This window comes from Callionymus lyra, chromosome 19 (genome assembly GCF_982586985.1).
Source record: "Callionymus lyra chromosome 19, fCalLyr1.hap1.1, whole genome shotgun sequence".
NCBI classification, from domain to species: Eukaryota; Metazoa; Chordata; class Actinopteri; order Syngnathiformes; family Callionymidae; genus Callionymus; species Callionymus lyra.
In genome coordinates, this window is record NC_141836.1 from 7,392,839 (window position 1) to 7,413,400 (window position 20,562).

Here is a 20,562-nt window from a genome sequence, read left to right on the forward strand (position 1 = left end):
GGTGAGATCAAATCCAAGGTCATAACCAGAGAGAAGCAAATTACTTTTAGTAGTTTATATACTCAAGTCTTTTTTTTTATTTTGAGACATTTTCTGGCGTATAAATCATACAATTGAATAACAAATAAAATGTCAACACCTTCACTCTTGTAACTCTGAGCATAGTTATATTTTATAACGTCCACCAGAGGGCGCTCTAAAACCAAGAAATCACATCCGGATATCCGGTCACAGTCACGTGACCAAACTAGCTGATGCTCCAGCTTGAACAACATTGAAGATGAAAACTTCCAACATGCTCATGACCCTGGCTTACTGGGACATCTGCGGGTGAGAACGTTGACTTTCTACACAACTACAGCAGCTGAGAACCATGTTGTGACTTAAACTCATATTAATGACGAAACTAGCGTTTATTAAAAGTCGTGAATCTATTTTGTTGAACTTTTATATTCATTAACTTTTGTCCTGAAGTTTGTTTGTAAATAAAACAATAGAACTGAGTCTCGTTCGTGCATGTGTTGAATTAAAGTCACTTTCAGTGTAACTCTACTTGTTGTTGAAGCTAAAGCTAATGCTAAGAAGAACACCTGACACTGATGAGGTCAAAGGTCAGAAGGTAAACTATTCTAAATGGTCTTTCGAGGGAAACTTGTTAAAGCAATCTCGTTTTTAAGTCTCGTCTTAAATGTGTCAAAAAGCTTTTTAAAGGATGAGAAAGAAAAATCACTGTGTACTTGAAAATACGTTCATTTCTCACATTTATTTATTAAAGATTGAAACAAGATGAATATTGGTTTATAGAGAATGAAATGTTTATTTATAACAGGCCTGAACAAGGAACCACATGAACAAAACATTATATATATATATATATATATATAAATAAATGTTTTAAATGTAGACTTGATATTTGCTGAGGATAAAGAAAAGGTTTATAAGAAGTTCAGTATTTGTATCTTGGTGTCGATAATACGATAATAAGGGACTGATCAGACTTTTATGAACAACAACGTTATGAAGATGTTTAGAGCAACTCATCGTCTTCTCTGCTACACATAGAGTAGGTTTTGCAAATAAACGTGAATAAAATGATCATATATTACAACAATAAAACTGATGTAAACAAATCCAATAAACTGAATTAGTTTTGTCGCGATCCTGAAATTTGGATCATTTGATCCATTAAACATGATTTGTAACATGAAGTAAGTTAAAGTGTTTAACATTGTTGCGACCTAAACTAAACTTGTGTCATATATATATATATATATATATTAATGTTATTTATCATTGATCGCCATGGAGTCATTTTTATTTATTAAACCTTTATTTAACCTGTATTAAACTCACTGTTTAGTGAATTAAAGCAGATTCTAGTGATGACAGGCGTCGTCTAAATCTTCCCCGTTTTTTATTTTGTTTCAATTAATTAATTTCAATGTAAAGTGAATATTTATTGTCTTATAAATCTTATAAATATTTTTATATTATACATTCGAAATAACTAATACATCGGTCGAATGATTATTATTGTAATACAAAATAATTTGATGTAACATATATGAGCATTTTTTAAATCAATGAAAAGATGTTGAAACTATTGAAATACTTCCTTGTTGTTACGTGTCAATGCCGTTTGAGGGCGCTGTTTTTACTAAAGGCCTCGGAGCAGAATTTAAATGAAAAGCGAACAGCAAACTCTCGAAACACATGCTCCGTCTCAAATCGCATACTACTCTTAGTATGCTAGAAGTTAGTATGCATCAGTTTAGTGTACGCACTAACTAGTACGCAAATTCTCCACAGATGGTATGTCTCAAATCAAACTCTGCTGCTACACACTAACCGGAAATCACATGACAGCTTCTTCTTCTACTTCTATTTAATGATGTTTCAACCAGCTGTTTGAACGCTATCGTTATATCGCTATAAATTTCGCATACTAAGAATTGAGACGCACTAACGCACTAAAAATACTAACTTTTAGTACGCTAGTATGCGATTTGAGACACAGCAACAGACTTTGGTTTAAGTTGAACACAAAATGTTTTTGGTCCATGTTTTTTTGTTTCCCTCGTTTAAGTAAATATCTTGTTTTTTGAGGACAAAACTAGGATAACATGGTAACAAACATCTTAAAGTTGTGTTTAGTGTCTTAGAAATATCTGAATGTATTGAGACTTCACTTATTAGATTCTGTTGTTGTTGTAAACGTGTAGTTTCATTGATTGTTCTTCTCTTTAGTCTCCAGCTGGCTGAGCTCGTCCGCCCCCTGCTGGAGTTCACTGGTACTGGGTACGAAGACAGGAAGTCCAGCTCTTGAGAAGATTGTGGAACATATGTGACGGAGATTGAACCTTCAAGGTCGTCATGAGATCCTTTGCTTGCTAAAACCACCTGTGTGAGTGTCTTCAGTCCATCAACTCTGGTTTGGTTCTAATGTCTCCTTCCTGAGCAGGAGAAGCAGGTGATGGACTTCAGGGTGAGGATCAGCTGCTGTGACGTCTGTTCTCCACCACAGGACCATCTGAAGCTGCATGGAGAACCTGAGGAGTTTTCTTTAACTAGTAGTGGTCCGACTCTTGGCATGGGCATCCAGAGGTCTTGGCTTCACAACCCACCGGTTACTTTGGTCTTGAGATTTTGAATGTCAAATAAAACGAAAACATTTGCTGTGAAGGTGATCTGGTGTAGCGGTGGGATCAACCAACCCTTGTTCCAAGCGGTAATGGTTCGAATCTCGCCCGTCACCGGGGATCTGGATCATACCGGGGGGAGGGTCTGTGTCCTCAAGTTGTCTCTTCTGTTACTTCACACATCATCTGTAACTACCTCCAGCCTGAGTGGATCAGATGTTCTTGCCTCAAGTCGGTGATTTTGTTGACCTCGGTCATCAACCTCAGCCCTCGGTTTCTCCCTGACGTCAGGACCAGAAGAAGAGAACAAGTCGTCCACGAGCGTCTCCTCCGACACAGACTTTAAAAATGGCAGATGTTTGTTTGAATAGTTGTTGGTTTACTATGACGAAGAAATGTTTCCACTCTTTGAATGTAAAATGATGGTATTGGAAAGTATCAAAACATAACTTTAGATACTAAAGTAAAGTTGGCTCAATCTATCTAATCTAATCATATTTAAATGTAGCACAAGACTTGTCTCCTTTCTGTGATGATGAAAAAGAATTCAAACTAACAGTTTATATTTGTTAATTTTAAACATGTCTGACATGAATCACACTATTGTAAATGAGTTCAGATGTGCTCTGGTGTAAATGTTTATATTTTACATACACGGTTATTAACCGAGGCGAGAAATGTATTATTTAAATGTTAAAACATCAGATGAAGTTTAACGAGAATAAAAGTGTTCATCAGTAACTTCGCGTCATTAGAATGTGTCTCACCTGCACGGGTTTGAATGTATTCTTGTTATATTCGTGAGATAAAGGTAACAAATAGTCATCACGTGATCATGAGGAAAACAAGCATTTGTTGCGCTTTCATTGGAAGTGACGTCATGTTTCTGTGACTCTAGAAGAACGTGAAGCGATCAAACGCGCATTATTTTGTTCAATATATTATTTAAAAAAACAAGCTTTTAATTCTATATCGTTTTTCTGAATTGCGTAAAATGACTGTCGGGAAGTCTGAACGTTTTGCTCTTTTTATTCTCGATTCATATGAACTTTACGACTTCATTATTTTTCTTATATCAAGCGACATGTATTGGACACTCATGTCTTAAAGGGAAAGATTCGCCTCGAGTTTATATAGGAATGAAGTTCGAAAATAGAACATTCATTCATCATTTCCCACTGGTTGCAGTGCCTCCATATCAACATTTTCGTGCGATATTGTTGTGAAATGTTTTGGTTTTGTTTTATTTAACCTTCACTCTTAGTCAAAATCTCAATAATAGAATTACAGGTAGGCCTTGAACCTACGACCTTTGGTTGTCTATGCAGGGAGTCTGACCACTACACTAGATCACCTTCACAGCAAATATTATGTTTTTGTTTTATTTGACCTTCACTCTCAGTCAAAAATCTGAAGACTAAAAATACAACCAGGACTTGAACCCAATACCTTTGGTTGTCTATGCAGGGAGTCTGACCACTACACTAGATCACCTTCACAGCAAATATTATGTTTTTGTTTTATTTGACCTTCACTCTCAGTCAAAAATCTGAAGACTAAAAATACAACCAGGACTTGAACCCAATACCTTTGGTTGTCTATGCAGGGAGTCTGACCACTACACTAGATCACCTTTACAGCAAATATTTTTGTTTTGTTTTATTTGACCTTCACTCTCAGTCAAAAATCTGAAGACTAAAAATACAACTAGGCCTTGAACCCAATACCTTTGGTTGTCTATGCAGGGAGTCTGACCACTACACTAGATCACCTTCCCAGCAAATGTTTTCGTTTCGTTTTATTTGACCTTCACTCTCAGTCAAAATCTCAAGACTAAAAAAACAATCAGGCCTTGAACTCAATACCTTTGGTTGTCTATCTAGAGAGTGCTACAACTACACTAGATCACCTTCAAAGCAGTTATTTTGGTTTTGTTTTATTTGACCTTCACTCTAATTCAAAATCTCAAGACTTAAGACATAGTTGGGCATTGAACCCAAGACCTCTGGATGTCAATGCATAGAGTCTGACCACTACACTAGATTACATTCACACTGATTTGTTTTTCGTTTCGTTTTATTTGACCTTCACTTTCAGCCAAAATCTCAAGACTTAAGACATAGTTGGGTATTGAACCCAAGACCTCTGGATGTCAATGCAGAGAGTCTGACCACTACACTAGATCACCTTGACACTGTTTTTTTTTTTGTTTTTTTTTTTTGTTTTTTTTTTTGTTGTTTTTTTTTTTTTTTTTTTTTTTTTTTTGACCTTCACTCAAGGCCAAAATCTAAATTCGACTAAAACATATTTGGCATAGAACCCAAGACCTCTGGATGTGAATGCAGATAGTCTCACACTCACAATGATTTGTTTTCGTTTTATTTGACCTTCACTCTCAGTCAAAATCTCAAGACAGGCCTTGAACCCAAGACCTCTGAATGTTGATACAGAAAGTTTGACTGCTGTACTAGATCACCTTCAAAATTCATTTTTATTATTATTTTTTTTATTTGATCTTCATTCTAAGCGAAAATCTCAAGAAATAGTTGAGCATTGAACCCAAGACCTCTGGATGTCAATACAGAGAGGCTGGCCACTACACTAGATAACCTTCAGATTGAATTTTTCGTTTTGTTTTACCTTCACTCTCTGTCAAAATCTCAAGACAAGAGTAACAGGTGGGTTGTGAACCCAAGACCTCTGGATGCCCATGCAGCGAGTCTGACCGCTACACCAGATCACCTTCACAGCAAATATTGTGGTTAGGATTTATTTGACCTTCACTCTGATTTAAAAGTAGGTCACTGGCAGAGCAGGAGCGTCTGCGAGTGTCCTCAGTGCAGACAGAGCTTCGAACCGAGACCTGTCCTGCAGAAGAACATCCGGTTGGCCGAGCTAGTGGAGGAGCTGAAGATGAAACAAGCAGCTGAGGACCACTGCTCTGCTGGACCTGAAGATGTGGCCTGTGACGTCTGCACTGGGAGGAAGATGAAAGCCCTCAAGTCCTGTCTGGTGTGTCTGGTCTCCTACTGTCAGGAACGTCTTTAGCCTCATCTAGAATCTCTGGCCTTCAGGAGACACAAGCTGGTCCAGTCGTCCAAGCAGCTCCAGGAGATGATCTGCTCTGAACACAAGGAGGAGAAGAAGATGTTCTGTCGTTCTGATCAGCAGCTCATCTGTCATCTCTGTGCTGTGGACCAACACAAAGATCATGACATCGTCTCGGCCGCAGCAGAGAAGAAGGAGAGAGAGAAAGACGTGGATCAGAGTCGAGGAAGGATCCAGCAGAAGATCCAGAACAGAGAGAAGGAAGTGAAGTTGCTTCAGCAGGAGCAGGAGAACATCAGCGTCTCTGCTGATGAAGCAGTGGAGACAAGTCAGGAGACCCTCAACCAGATGATCCAGATCCTCCAGAGAACATACTCTGATGTGGAACAGCAGGTCAGATCTCTGCAGGAGACTGAAGCTGCTCGAGTCCGAGGACTTCAGGAGCAGCTGGAGCAGGAGATTTCTGAGCTGAAGAAGAAAGAAGCTGAGCTGCAGCAGCTGTTACTCACCGACAGTCACATCATCTTCCTGCAGAACTGGACCTCACTCTCAGAGGTCAGTGAAGACACAACCTCACTCTCAGAGGTCAGTGAAGACACAACCTCCTCCATGACCCTTGAGCAAACTCACCGCCGCTTTGAGGAAGTGACAGCAGACCTTCTGAGAGACACGTGGACCAACATCTCACTGATGATCCATCCAGAGAGAGAGCAGTTCCTCACACACTCACAGGACATCACTCTGGATCCAAACACTGCAGAGTCATGGTTGATGTTGTCTGAAGGAAACAAGAAAGTGACAAACATGGGAGAACATCAGCTTCGTCCTGATCATCCAGACAGATTCAATATTTGTCCTCAGGTCTTGAGTCAAGAGTCTCTGACTGGACGTTGTTACTGGGAGGTGAAGATAAGAGGATATGGTGAAGTAGCAGTTTCATACACCTGGTGTAGCGGTGGGATCAACCAACCCTTGTTCCAAGCGGTAATGGTTCGAATCTCGCCCGTCACCGGGGATCTGGATCAGATCATACCGGGGGGGAGGGTCTGTGTCCTCAAATTGTCTCTTCTGTTACTTCACACATCATCTGTAACTACCTCCAGCCTGAGTGGATCAGATGTTCTTGCCTCAAGTCGGTGATTTTGTTGACCTCGGTCATCAACCTCAGCCCTCGGTTTCTCCCTGACGTCAGGACCAGAAGAAGAGAACAAGTCGTCCACGAGCGTCTCCTCCGACACAGACTTTAAAAATGGCAGATGTTTGTTTGAATAGTTGTTGGTTTACTATGAGGAAGAAATGTTTCCACTCTTTGAATGTAAAATGATCTATTGATGGTATTGGAAAGTATCAAAACATAACTTTAGATAGAAAGTTGGCTCCGATCTTTGCGCTATAATACCTCTTTATACGAGTTATTAAATATAATATAACGATTTATTATGATCACTGTTGCACGTAAACAGCGTCTCATCAGACGAGGGACCGTCTACAAATTATACATAAACATAAACATATATATGGAGGCCCTTCTTTAGTCACGTGAACATGGAGTTATTAAGAAGTCAACCCTTTTTCGGTGTTCGTCTATTGGAGGACGGTCCCTTATACGCCGCCTGCATAGAGTATTTTCTCAGGACAATATTTAGAAATATTCAGGTTCAAACGCTTGTAGTCAATTCAGCAGGTGATCTAGCGTAGTCGCTAAATTCTTGGCATGAGCAGCCAGAGGTCTTGGGTTCAAGACCCAGCTGCTACTTTAGTCTAGATTTTTTGACCAAGAGAGAAGGTCAAATAGAACAAAACCGAAAATCTTAAGTTGGAAGGTGATCTAGTGAAGTGGTCAGACTCTCTTCATTGACATCCGTAGGTCTTGGGTTCAATGTCTCTCTTTAGTCTTATATTTTGACTGACAGTGAAGGTCAAATAAAATAAAACCAAAAAAATGAATTGTGAGGTGATCTAGTGTAGTGGTTGGACTCTCTCCACGAACAACCAGAGGGCATTGGTTCAAGACCCAGCTGCTGCCTTAGTTTTGAGATTTTGACTGAGAGTGAAGGTCAAATAGAACAAAACCAAAAAATGAACAGTGAAGGTGATCTAGTCCAGCGGTTTGACTCTCTGCATGAACAACCAGAGGTCATTGGTTCAAGACCCAGCTGCTACCTTAGTTTTGAGATTTTGACTGAGAGTGAAGGTCAAATAAAACAAAACCAAAAAACAAAGTGTGAAGGTGATCTAGTCTAGTGTTTGGACTCTCTCCATGAACAACCAGAGGTCATGGGTTCAAGACCCAGCTGCTGCCTTAGTTATGAGATTTTGACTGCGAGTGAAGGTCAAATAGAACAAAACCAAAACATTAGCTGTGAAGGTGATCTAGTCCAGTGGTAGCACTCTCTGCATAGACAACCAAAGGTCTTGGGTTCAAGGCCTGACTCTATTTTTAGTCTTGACAGTTTGACTGAGAGTGAAGGTCAAATAATACAAAACCAAAAAACAAGGCATGAAGGTGATCTAGTCTAGTGGTTTGACTCTCTGCATGAACAAACAGAGGTCATGGGTTCAAGACCCAGCTGCTGCCTTAGTTTTGACAGTTTGACTGCAAGTGAAGGTCAAATAGAACAAAACCAAAATTTTAGCTGTGAAGGTGATCTAGTCCAGTGGTTGGACTCTCTGGATGAACAACCAGAGGTCATGGGTTCAAGACCCAGCTGCTGTCTTAGTTTTGAGATTTTGACTGAAAGTGAAGGTCAAATAGAACAAAACCAAAAAATTAAGAGTGAAGGTGATCTAGTCTAGTGGTTGGACTCTCTGCATGAACAACCAGAGGTCATGAGTTCAAGACCCAGCTGCTGCCTTAGTTTTATGATTTTGACTGCAAGTGAAGGTCAAATAGAACAAAACGAAAATATTGGCTGTGAAGGTGATCTAGTGTAGTGGTGAGATCAACCGACTGGCGGTTCTCTGAGCCTCACAAGCTCAGGGTTCGAATCCCACCCTTCACTCAGGGAGCTGGAGCAAACCAGACCGGGCGCGAATCCGGGGTAGTAGGGCCGTGTCCTCCCCCGAAACATCAAGAGAGCAAAAGGAGGGGGTTATACTTTTATTTTGCATATGGAAAATCTCTAAAACTATGGCATCAAAAATTGGTCTCTCCTCCCCCCTCTGCGGACCCCACTATATCCCCTCCTCCCCAACAGGAAGTGGTTCCATGAAGATCAAGTGAGGGACACTTGATCTTCATCAAACCACTTCCTGTTGCCCAGGAACTTGAAGAAAAGCATGAAGTCCGAAGGTTCTCCATGCAGCAGCAGCAGCTTCAGATGCTCCTGTGGTGGAGAACAGAGGACGTCACAACTCTGCAGCTCAAAGGTCAAATACAACAGTCACAGAAGATCATCCTCACCCAGATGTTCCTCAAGTCCACCACCTGCTTCTCCATCAGGTCCTCACACACCTTCTCCTCTTCAGTCTCACCACCTGTTCAGAAAAGAGACATTAGGACCAAACCAGAGTTCATGGACGACTGAAGACACTCACAGGTGGTGTTAGCGAGCCATGGATCTCATGATGACCTTCAAGGTTCAATCTTCGTCACACATCTTCAACAATCTTTTCCACAGCTGGACTTCATGTCCTCGTACTCAGTACCAGTGAACTCCAGCAGGGGCTGAGCCAGCTGGAGACTAAAGAGAAGAACAAATTACCAATTAATACAAAAATGTACATAAAAATAAAGTTATACAATTACTTCACTTGTTTGATTGATTTAAATCATTAATATTATAATCTTAAAACCTATATAAAATAAACTTAGATTTTTCTGTAATACTTTGTATTTATGAACAGATCTGAGCTGGAATTATAGACTTAAATCAACACTTTCGGGATTTAAAGGGAACAAAAATTTATCTTTTCTGCAGGTATTAAGTAATAAAATATCTTGTATTCAACTTAAATAGAAAGGCACTATATAAATAGAGATTATTATTATTATTATTATTAAATCAATGTCTGCGTTTCTTTAAACGATTGACTTTGTTGTTCGCTTCTCGTTTAAATGCATCTCCGAGACCTTAAGTAACAACAGCGCCCTCAAGCGGCATTGACACGTAACAAAAAGCAAATAGTGCATTTTAATATTTTCATTCGTGTACATTCATTGATAAAAATAAATGCTGAGATAAACATCAGAAACTATTCTTTAACAATAAAATAGTTTTGTAATACAATAATAAAACATAAAAAACATGATTTCTAACCGATTAATTTGTCATGTCGAAAAAAATCCATTGAAATTAATATTGAATGTAAGTAAGTAAGTAATTTGTATTTATACAGTGCATTTCCAGTGAATAAAAATAAGAATATTTCTCTTCATCTTAAACTGAAAGAGATATTATTGTTAGGGACGCATCGATCTAAAAAGAATCTAAAACTCTTCAGCGTTCAATAAAATCTTCACATTTGCAAAACCTAATCAATTTGAAGCAGCGAAGACTATTATTTTGCTTTTATTTAACTTCCAGTTCACTTAAATTGTATTGTTCTAAACACCTGCATAATGTTTTTGTAATTTTTAGTTAAATAAAACAATGTTAAACTATTTCACCACGTTTAAGTACTTTCTGAACATCTTGAGTATGTTGCAACAACACCGTGATAATAATGATACCTGTAATGACTGAGGTCACAATGATCGTCACATAAAGTTGTGAGACAGTTACATCCCTCTTTTAATTTTACAAAAGTATTTTTTATTTAGTTCTAAAATGTTGGTTTTGACTTAAAGATCATGATGCCTGCAATGCTTTATGTTCCTCACAATATTGTTACTTTGTTTATGAAATCTTGTTGAACACTTTCTTCTTCATTCAAATAAAAAACTGTGGTTCCATGTGGTTTTTATTTTTATTCAAAGCACGAGCAGAGTTCTCTCACAGTTGGTAATAAAGTTGATATTTTAACACTAGTACCAGTCGATACTAAATGAATTTGGACCAGAGAAGTTGTTAATTTTTTTTTATTTACTTAAAGTATTAAATGGATTCAAAGTAAATAGAAGAAATATTTGTGATTTCCTCAAATAATTATACAGGAATTTATAATTATTTTCATGAGCAAACTTAAATGTATCCATTATTTTCAATTCAATATTATCTTTTTTTCCAAGTAGTTCTTTGTCGTTGGTCCGTTATAAATAAACATCTCATTCTGTTTAAACTAATGAGTGTGAAGAAAAAATGTTCAAAATAAATATTAAGTGACCAGAGATTTTTCTTTTCTTTTATTTTTTTAAATCCAGCCCTAAATCTGTCAAAGTGAACAAAAGTAAAAGTAAAACCTTTGAAATAAACATTTTTCTTACTTTAAACCTTGAATAGATGAGTTTGCATGAATAAAAGTTTCCCTCAAATGACCTTTAAGAATATTTAACAACATTTTCTTGAATAATATTTGACCTTCTGCATGTGAATAATGTATTGACCTTTGACCTCATCAGTGTCAGGTGCGCTCCTTAGCATTAGCTTTAGCAACGACTACAGTTGCACTGAAAGTGACTTTAATTCAACACATGCATGAACGAGAAAGACTCAGTTCTATTGTTTTATTTACAAACAAACTTCAGGACAAAAGTTAATGAATATAAAATAGACAAAATAGAATCACGACTTTTAATAAACGCTAGTTTCGTCTTTAATGAGTTGAAGTTCACAAGATGGTTCTCAGCTGCTGTAGTTGTGTAGAAAGTCAACGTTCTCACCCGCAGATGTCCCAGTAAGCCAGGGTCATGAGTTTGTTGGAAGTTTTCATCTTCAATGTTGTTGAAGCTGGAGCATCAGCTAGTTTGGTCACGTGACTGCGCAGGTGCGCGCACACACCGGGCGGCCACAACATCCGGATTGTGATTTCTTAGAGCGCCCCCTAGTGGATGGAAGTTGAAGTTTAAGAATTCGTTAAACTTCAAAGTATAATTTATATTTGAATCCATGCATTGATCAGATTAATTTGAAACTATAACAACAATTATTAGTTTACGTGGACATTTAAGTTTGTTTGAATTATCTGTAGAACAATGAAAAATGTAGTTGATCTCCTTCAACCCCAAGTAAGTAAGTTATAGTTGATTGTGAAGAGCTTTCTAGACCAGGGTCACAAATTGTTAAACAATAAAAAGCAATACACGTTTAAAAATTCCTACAAATTTGAAAACTCTAAAAGACAAAAGACACACACGTCCCAGAATTAAGATCCAGAGGCTCTTCTATTTATTGATCCTAGATAAAGGTTTACAATGTTACACTTTTGTTTCCACATATTGAAACAATCCCCAAATTAATGGCCAACTTTTCATTTATATATGTTTCAACTGTGTTCTATTGATTCTATATTTAACTCTCGAACAAAATCTCACAACGACTTAAGGGACATTTCCACCAAAATTGTAGTTTATGACCTAGTTTATGACCTTAGAGAAGGTCAGGGCGTCATCGAGCGGCTCTGGACAAAATAGTGTTGAGACTGAGGTTTCCTTAATATAATTTAATATAGTAAAGTTCTATTTATATTATATAATATAGTAAATTTTTATAGTAAAGTAATATAATAAAGTTCTACCTACATACCTACCTTGTTATTAATTTCTGCTTCTTCCTCGACATCATTGACAGTCTTTACTGTGTTAATGTCTAATGTTGAAAAAAAATACATGCATTGGATGATTCGAGTTGAACTGGGAGATTCTGTGACACGTCTGTATTGTTGTCATGAAGTTGTAAATACACATATAAAAATAACGTCTAAATCCTAATAAACAAGGAGTAGATTGAAGGAGATCAACTACATTTTTAATTGTTCTACAGATAATTTAAACAAACGTAAGTGTCCACGTAGACTGATCATTTTGTTGTAGTTTCAAATTCTTCTGATCAAGATCCATTCAACTTTGAGTAACTATTTCCATCCACCAGAGGGCGCGCTAAGAAACTACACTTCGGATGTTGTGGCCGCCCGGTGTGTGCGCACACCTGCGCAGTCACGTGACCAAACTAGCTCATGCTCCAGCTTGAACCACATTGAAGATGAAAACTTCCAACATGCTCCTGGCTTACTGGGACATCTGCGGGTGAGAACGTTGACTTTCTACACAACTACAGCAGCTGAGAACCATGGATTTATCTAAAGTTGCTCCTGAAATGATCCACAGAAAACATAGTCGAGTAATTTATAAATAATACTTTCAGTAAAATTCTTCAAATATCATGGAACTACAAAGTTATTGATGGAAAAGAAGAAACAACAACATAAACAAATGTTGACGTCTGTCAGTGAAAACAGAACTAAATACAACAAACACTTTTATAGAATAAAGAAAAGGATGTAAATAAACATAAATCATCTTGTGTATCTTTATCAATGATTGAACTGGTTTAAGTGAATATATTAATAGTTACTTAGTTTGAACTGTGATGATTAATATGATCAAAGGTAACAAACATGTTAAAGTTAACATCTTAGAAACATGTGAACATGAAAGTTCTCGTTGAATCATGTGATGATGAAAATACTTTGAATCATGAACTTGTTACGATAACAAAGTAACAAACACTGAAGTATTTTCCTCCATCATTCTCAACCTTCAATGTTCTTTGAAACTCTTCACTTCAACCATCGTTGGACATGTGACCAGGATTGAAGCTTCAATCCTGGAGGATTGACTCCAAGGTCATGAGATCCATGGCTCGCTAACACCACCTGTGTGAGTGTCTTCAGTCCATCAGCTCTGGTTTGGTCCTGATGTCTCCTTCCTGAGCAGGAGAAGGTGAGCGAGGACATGATGGAGAAGCAGGCGATGGACTTCAGGGTGAGGATCAGCTGCTGTTCTCCACCACAGGACCATCTGAAGCTGCATGGAGAACCTGAGGAGTTTTCTTTAACTAGTAGTGGTCCGACTCTTGGCATGGGCATCCAGAGGTCTTGGCTTCACAACCCACCGGTTACTTTGGTCTTGAGATTTTGAATGTCAAATAAAACGAAAACATTTGCTGTGAAGGTGATCTGGTGTAGCGGTGGGATCAACCAACCATTGTTCTTCTGTTACTTCACACATCATCTGTAACTACCTCCAGCCTGAGTGGATCAGATGTTCTTGCCTCAAGTCGGTGATTTTGTTGACCTCGGTCATCAACCTCAGCCCTCGGTTTCTCCCTGACGTCAGGACCAGAAGAAGAGAACAAGTCATCCACGAGCGTCTCCTCCGACACAGACTTTAAAAATGGCAGATTTTTTTTTAAACATTTATAAGACAAATGTTTGTTTGAATAGTTGTTGGTTTACTATGACGAAGAAATGTTTCCACTCTTTGAATGTAAAATGATGGTATTGGAAAGTATCAAAACATAACTTTAGATACTAAAGTAAAGTTGGCTCAATCTTTCTGCTATAATACCTCTTTATACGAGTTATTAAATATATAACGATTTATTATGATCACTGTTACACTAGCTATGAACTACGTTCGCACGTAAACATGTCTGACATGAATCACACTATTGTAAATGAGTTTAGATGTGCTCTGGTGTAAATGTTTATATTTTACATACACGGTTATTAACCGAGGCGAGAAATGGATTATTTAAATGTTAAAACATCTTCAGATGAAGTTTAATGAGAATAAAAGTGTTCATCAGTAACTTTGCGTCATTAGAATGTGTCTCACCTGCACGGGTTTGAATGTATTCTTGTTATATTCGTGAGATAAAGGTAACAAATAGTCATCACGTGATGTTGTATTAAACAAGTGTGTTTTAAGGATGTTTCCTCGATCATGTGATCATGAGGAAAACAAGCATTTGTTGCGCTTTCATTGGAAGCTTGACGTTGATGGAAGTGACGTCATGTTTCTGTGACTCTAGAAGAACGTGAAGCAATCAAACGCGCATTATTTTGTTCGATATATTATTAAAAAAACAAGCTTTTAATTCTATATCATTTTTCTGAATTGCGTAAAATGACTGTCGGGAAGTCTGAACGTTTTGCTCTTTTTATTCTCGATTCATATGAACTTTACGTCTTCATTATTTTTCTTATATCAAGCGATCTGCTTCGCGATCGGTCGGTAGATGTCATGTCTTAAAGCGACAGATGCAGGAAGTAATGAAGTTCGAAAATAGAACATTCATTGATGATTTCCCACTGGTTGAAAATCACTGACTTATGCAGTACCTCCATATCAAGTTACTACACTCATTAGTTCTTTTAATTTCTTCTATACATTTTCAAAATCACCATTTTTGGGCGATATTTCACATACATTTATGTAAAACCATCACAATTGTAATTACAAAATATATGTGAAATATTGCATGAAAATAGTGATTTCAAAAATAAATGTAAAAAACTAATGAGTGTTAACATATATATGGAGGCCCTTCTTTACGTGAACATGGAGTTATTAAGAAGTCAACCCTTTTTCGGTGTTCGTCTATTGGAGGACGGTCCCTTATACGCCGCCTGCATAGAGTATTTTCTCAGGACAATATTTAGAAATATTCAGGTTCAAACGCTTGAAGTCAATTCAGCAGGTGATTCTGGTTAGAAAGAGGTAAGATTTGTAATTCAACACCTTAGCGAGTTATTAACGCGCAAAGATCGAATCTGTCAATATCGAGTCAACTTTACAAATAACATTGATGCGCAACAACAAGTTTATTATTTCCATTCGTTGTTTTTCATTATCCTTTTAGTAACTTACTTTACGTAAGCAAAAAATTATAGACTCAAATAATATTGCCTTAAGTTAACTTTGCTAAGTAACTAACTCACTTACATAAATAAAGATTTAGATTTTCTTTCTCGTTTTTATTTCTGGGTGTAATAAAGGTTTTCTGATTCTGATACAATACCATCAATTGATCATTTTACATTCAAAGAGTGGAAACATTTCTTCCTCATAGTAAACCAACAGTTCGCAGCCTTCAAGTATAATAAACATTTGTAGATTTATTGACACATGTTCTTTACTATCACTGTTGGAATCAATAATAGTTGTTGATCATCTTAATTATTTGCGCAATGATAACAGTGTTGAGAGCAGACGGTAAAAATGTAAACATTCATCTTTCAAATGTGGTTACAGGTTATTAAAGATTGAATCAAGAGATGATTATTTAGAACTAACTTTGAAATTCACACGTATTTCTTTGTGAGGATAAGATGGTTTTTAAATGTGAACTTAAGAATTATTATCAGAGTATTTTCGTAATATGCATTTAAATGCTTGAACTTTTTTATTTATTATAAAGATACGAGTCAAATAAAAGTAAATGTATCATCTTCTCTGCTATAAAACTACTTTACTTTATTTATGCAAGTAAGTTACTTGGTTTGTTCCCTTTAAACCTCTTATATTGAGTCTGTAATTTTAAGATTACGTTGCTTACATAAATATACTCACCATTAAGGTGTAAAGTAAAATGAGAGACAACTTTTTAAGCCGCCGGCATAACCCCCTCCTTCAGTCTCTTGAAATTCCGGGGGGAGGACACAGACCCTCCCCCCTGGCTCGCGCCCCCGGTGTGATTTGATCCAGATCCCCGGCGACAGGCAAGAATTGAAGCATTACGCGCACTTAAGGGTTGTTCATCTCACCACTACACCAGATCACCTTCACAGCAAATCTTATCTTTTCTTTTCGTTTCGTTTCGTTCTATTTGACCTTCAAAACCTGGTCAAAATCTCAAGACAAGAGTAACAGGTGGGTTTTGAACCCAAGACCTCTGGATGTCCACACAGAGAGTGCTACCACTGCACTACAGCTCAACTCTGTTTGAGTTCGTTTGGACGCCTTTGACCTTCACCCTGGTAAATCTGAGCATTCAAAGGGTCTCTTGACCAGTTGAACTTATGTCTGATAGTAGCTCAGTCAGTTGAGCACTGGGTTAGTAACTGAGTGGTTGTCGGTTCATGTTGCTACAGTCACTGGTTCTTTTAAAGCAGGAGGATCGACCTGAGGTTCAAAGAGTCTCTGGATCTCACGGACTCATGTGTGTTGATGGCTCAGTGGGTTCAACACCTGGTTACTGACCCAAGGATCAACGGTTTGAGTCCCAGTGCTACAGGGTCAGTGATCTGGTGCTGCTGGAGAGGGGTCAACCCCCCCATAGAGTTTGTTAAAAAAGATTACATTTAAAGATAATATAGGTGGGAAGGTAAAGGTGGTAAAATATTTGTCCTCAGATGTCTCTTGAAAGTATGCAATTATTAAATAGATGTAGACAATTAGATTATTCAGAGATAAATGGTACACGACCCCTCGGTCAGTAACCAGGTTAATCTTTTGTTCAAGTTATAAAAGTGTCTTAAATGTCTGACTTACATGAAGTTGACCTACTAAGGTATCCTTAAGTTTTATGAAATGGTTTAAAAAATGTTAATTTTCTAAAGGTATCATGTTTAAAAACATCTTGAACACGGATTATACTTTTATTTTGCAGCTGAACAAGTGGCTTAAAAATGTCTCAACGACCCACAGGAAGTGGTTCAAGTGAGGAAGTTAAAGAAAAACGTGAAGACTTCTCAGGTTCTCCATGCAACAGCTTCAGATGCTCCTGTGGTGGAGAACAGAGGATGTCACAAGTCTACAGGTCAAGTCCATGACCTGCTTCTCCATCATGTCCTCGCTCACCTTCTCCTGCTCAGGAAGGAGACATTAGGACCAAACCAGAGTTGATGGACGACTGAAGACACTCACACAGGTGGTGTTAGCGAGCCATGGATCTCATGTGTCTGACGCTCGACTCACAGTATCTTGTCAGCAGATCTTGAGGAAGTTCAGCTGAAAGTAGAAGAAAAGTTAGTGATCATATTAATAAATATATTCACTTAAACAAGTTCAATCATTTCAAAGACGTTGATGAAGATACTTGAGATGATTTATGTTTATTTACATCCTTTTCTTTATTTTATAAAAATTCAAATCTGTCTGGATGACGAGGCTGATGTTCTTCCATGTTTGTCACTTTCTTGTTTCCTTCAGACAACATCAACCATGAGTGTGCAGTGTTTGGATCCAGAGTGATGTCCTGTGAGTGTGTGAGGAACGGCTCTCTCTCTGGATGGATCATCAGTGAGATGTTGGTCTGTGAGTTTGCTCAAGGGTCATGGAGGAGGTTGTGTCTTCACTGACCTCTGAGAGTGAGGTCCAGTTCTGCAGGAACATGATGCGACTGTCGGTGAGTGACAGCTGCTGCAGCTCAACTTCTTTCTTCTCCTGCTCCAGCCTCCTGTAGAGATCTGACTTGCTGTTCCACATCAGAGTATGTTCTCTGGAGGGTCTCCACTACTTGATCAGCAGAGACTCTGATGTACTGTATTTCTCTTCTGCTGGATCCTTCCTCGACTCTGATCCACGTCTTTCTCTCTCTGCTGCGGCCGAGACGATGTCACGATTTGTGTTGGTCCACAGCACAGAGATGACAGATGAGCTGCTGATCAGAACGACAGAACATCTTCTCCTCCTCCTCGTGTTCAGAGCAGATCATCTCTTGAAGGCCAGAGATTCTCGATGAGGCTGAAGATGTTCCTGACAGTAGGAGACCAGACACACCAGACAGGACTTGAGGGCTTTCATCTTTGACAGGTCTCTGTCTGCACTGAGGACACTTGTAGATGTTCTTGTCCTGCCAGTGACCTTCAACACAGGTCTTACAGTAGGTGTGTCCACAGTGAAGAGCGACTGGATCCTTCAGTAGATCCAGACAGATGGAACAAGAGAGAGATTCTCTGCTCAGATCAACTCTAGTCTCCATGCCTCTGCCACTGAAACTCTCTGTGCTGCTGGCCATTCCTCGGGCTGTTAGACTGTACAATTCTGAGTTCGGGGGCAGGAGTGGAGTTAAAGTATAATGATGTTCTGTTCTAAAGGATTAAAGGCGCCGACGAGGACCTCTGTTTTTATTTTATTTTTTTATGGATACTTTTGAACATGGGGAGAATCGTCTTGTTTACTCAAGAGAGGATCTACTGTCGCTGAAGTCAATGGCACGGGCTGGAGATCCCGATCGAACTTCAGCGCCGTTACAGAGGCTGTCGGGCAGGGAGGAGGCTAAAGGCTAAGCTAACGGACAATCGGAGACGTCACAGACCAACGATCACGATGGGGAACGTCAATTCACTGACGAATAAGATCGACGCGTGTGGGAAGCGCAGAGGAGGAGGTCTGATCATGTACGTGAATAACGCACGAAAGTCTCGTGTTGGCTGTCAGCATGCGTCCATATTATCTACCGCGTGAGTTCAGTCACGTGATCGCGCTGTGTGTTTACATTCCTCCGAGCGCTGCGGCTGCATCTGCCTGTGAGAAGATCCACACAATGACAGCTCGACTTCAGAATCAACATCCTGACGCGTTTATCATCATCTCTGGAGACTTTAATCATGCAAACCTGGACTCTACTGTGCCTACTTTCCATCAGGCTGTGGATTGTCCCACCAGGAATAACAGGACAATTGACCTTCTTTATTCCAACTTGAAGGACGCCTACAGAGCCAAACCTCTTCCTCCACTTGGAAGGTCCGATCATAACTTGGTCCACCTTCAGTCACAGTACATTCCTCTGGTGCAGAGACAGACTGTGACCACAAAGACAATCAGAAAGTGGACACCAGCTGTGGAGGACGAGTGAGCAGAGAAGCAGAATGAGTGCACGAATGCTCCTACCCAGGTGCAAAACAAATAGACTCAGGGACTCATTCATTCCTCGGGCTATTAAATTGTACAATTCTGAGTTCCGGGGCAGGAGTGGAGTGAGAGTATCTGAATGTTCTGTTCTATGTTAGTCTTTGTATCCTTTGTCTTTGTTGTTTTTCTTTGACCTACGTTCTTTATCTTTAGACTCATCTTGTTCTTCCTCTTTTTGTTCTTCTTATTTTATTTATGTATTATTTTTTATTTTATTGTTTATGAAAAATTGCTGGCCATTGGTAAAAAACAATTTCCCGAAGGAGACCTCCTGAGGGATCAATAAAGTTTTACCTAACCTTACCTTATGTTAATCTTTGCATCCTTTGTCTGTCGTTGATCTATGTTCTTTATCTTTAGACTTAGATTGTGTCATCTGGTTCTTTATTTCTCTTTGTTCTTGTTGTCTTTATTTTTTATGAATAATTGTTGTATTGGAATTGGAGAAAAACTAATTAATCATCAATAAAGTTCCACCTGACCTAAATACTTAAGTTGGTCCTGGAAGTTGGAGTGGAACAGATGTTGGACTCGTGTAAAGCGAGGGTTTTTAATACAAATGCAGGAGTGATGACGCATGCGTGTCTTTGATTTAACAAAGTAAGGTAAAACTTTATTGAGGTCTCAGTCGAAAAATTGATTTATTTTTGATTTTTTATAAAAAAAATTGCTGTATGTATTGGCTATTGGAAAAAAACAAAGTAAAATAAGAACAAGATGATACAATCTAAGTCTAAAGATAAAGATAAATAACATGGATCAAAGAAAAACAACAAAGACAAAGGATACAAAGACTAACATAGAACAGAACATCCAGATACTTTCACTCCACTCCTGCCCTGAACTCAGAATTGTACAATTTAATAGCCCGAGGAATGAATGAGTCCTTGAGTCTATTAGTTTTGCATCTGGGAAGGAGCATTCATGCTGCATCTGCTTCTCTGTTCACTGACCTCCTCTCAGCAACTGTCACCAACCAAAACATGGCTCACCTAGGAGTGACAAGCACTACTTAAAACGTTCTCACCTGCAGATGTCCCAGTAAGCCAGGGTCATGAGCATGTTGGAAGTTTTCATCTTCAATGTTGTTCAAGCTGGAGCGTCAGCTAGTTTGGTCACGTGACTGTGACGGCGCTA

The 20,562-nt window shown here is 38.5% G+C and overlaps 2 long non-coding RNA genes across 2 annotated transcripts; one reads left to right on the forward strand and one right to left on the reverse strand.

Annotated features, from left to right (window-relative positions):
• Positions 1 to 233: 233 nt before the first annotated feature.
• On the forward strand, positions 234 to 2,685 carry LOC148059257 (uncharacterized). Its single transcript, XR_015709431.1, has 3 exons — positions 234 to 330; positions 2,248 to 2,404; positions 2,462 to 2,685. It is a non-coding gene; the product is annotated as an uncharacterized LOC148059257 (long non-coding RNA).
• A 6,154-nt stretch (positions 2,686 to 8,839) lies between these two features.
• Positions 8,840 to 20,519, reverse strand: LOC148059258 (uncharacterized). The gene is made up of 4 exons (XR_015709430.1): positions 20,453 to 20,519; positions 9,225 to 9,370; positions 9,091 to 9,164; positions 8,840 to 9,013 (listed from the first exon to the last, which is right to left on the reverse strand). It is a non-coding gene; the product is annotated as an uncharacterized LOC148059258 (long non-coding RNA).
• Positions 20,520 to 20,562: the final 43 nt, after the last annotated feature.